This window comes from Tiliqua scincoides, chromosome 8, assembly GCF_035046505.1.
Source record: "Tiliqua scincoides isolate rTilSci1 chromosome 8, rTilSci1.hap2, whole genome shotgun sequence".
NCBI lineage: Eukaryota > Metazoa > Chordata > Lepidosauria > Squamata > Scincidae > Tiliqua > Tiliqua scincoides.
The window spans coordinates 49216491-49217744 of NC_089828.1; the positions used below are offsets into that span (position 1 = coordinate 49216491).

Here is a 1254-nt window from a genome sequence, read left to right on the forward strand (position 1 = left end):
GTTTGCAATGCAATCCTTGTGTCTATGTACCCTGAAGCAAGTCCCACTGTATTCCATGTAGAAGGTTTGATCCCTAGCACTTCCAGGCAGGCCTGGGAAAGACCCCTTAGCCTGAAAGCCTAGAGAGTTGCTACCAGTCAGCATGTGATACAGAAAAAAAAAATGGTTGGCAACCTTCAGTCTCGAAAGACTGTGGTATAAGCCTACAGCACCCGGTATTCCCAAGCAGTCTCCCATCCAAGTACTAACCGGGCCTGACCCTGCTTAGCTTCCGAGATCAGACGAGATCAGGCACATGCAGGGTAACATGTGATACAGAACTAGATGGTTCAAGTCTCTGACTCGGGAGAAGGCAACTTCCTATGTTCATGTGTTTGCTCCCTACCCTAGGAAATGAGTCTAGGATTACAACCTCAATAGCTTTGGTGAAAACTGGAAGACCCCACTAGTTGTAGGTCAGGTGAAACCTTGCTTGTGCAGCTGCAAGTGGTTTAATCCCTTACCTTGAGGGCTGCCTTAAAAACGAACTCTTGTCTAATTTACGGCCAGTGCAACTGAATAGCCCAATTGTACAGGCATTTTGGAAGGATATTGCAGCAGCTATTAGGGAAATAACTGGGCATGAGCTCTTATTCCACCCAGACGTCTTTCTCTTAGGTTACATGGGCTGGCCCCAAACCTTCTGGCGCCTGAAGTAGCATGCCAAATGCTAACCCCCTATTACCTGGTCATGTGCCAGCTTTTCTTCCTTCCACTCCCTGGATTAGAAAAGAAAGAGGTGGATGGAGCAGCAAAGGAAGTATGGTGAAGGGGAGCAGCTTTGACACTCTAGCCCACCATTCTCTTCTCCTCCTTGCTTCCTTCTTCATTCTGTTCCCCCTCTTCTTTTTTTCAATCCAGGGAGTGGAAGGAGGAGCAGTGGGTGGATAGAGGTGGCTGCCCCTGCCATCTACTGCCTGAGGAAACTGCCTCAGTTGACCTAGTGGATGGACTGGCCCTGTGTGTGACATTGATTGATCAGTGAGGAAAGGATGTGGGGGATGGGTTGCCAGTTTAAGAGCAGCTAAAATGCTATTAAGAATGGAAATGGCCTCCAGTGCCCAGCGTCGATAGTTGGAAAGGAAAAATCTGGCAAGTTCTGCTTATGAGTAAATTGATGGCATAGAAAGAGGCTTAGGGGGGGTGAGATTCTGTGCATCCAAGTATACTCACTGTTCTTGTCCTATTGTAATAGAACTATGCCTAGGGAAAGCA

General features: G+C 47.8%; 1 pseudogene; it reads right to left on the minus strand.

Moving 5' to 3' along the window:
* Positions 1-200: 200 nt before the first annotated feature.
* Positions 201-320, minus strand: LOC136659521 (5S ribosomal RNA; annotated as a pseudogene).
* Positions 321-1254: the final 934 nt, after the last annotated feature.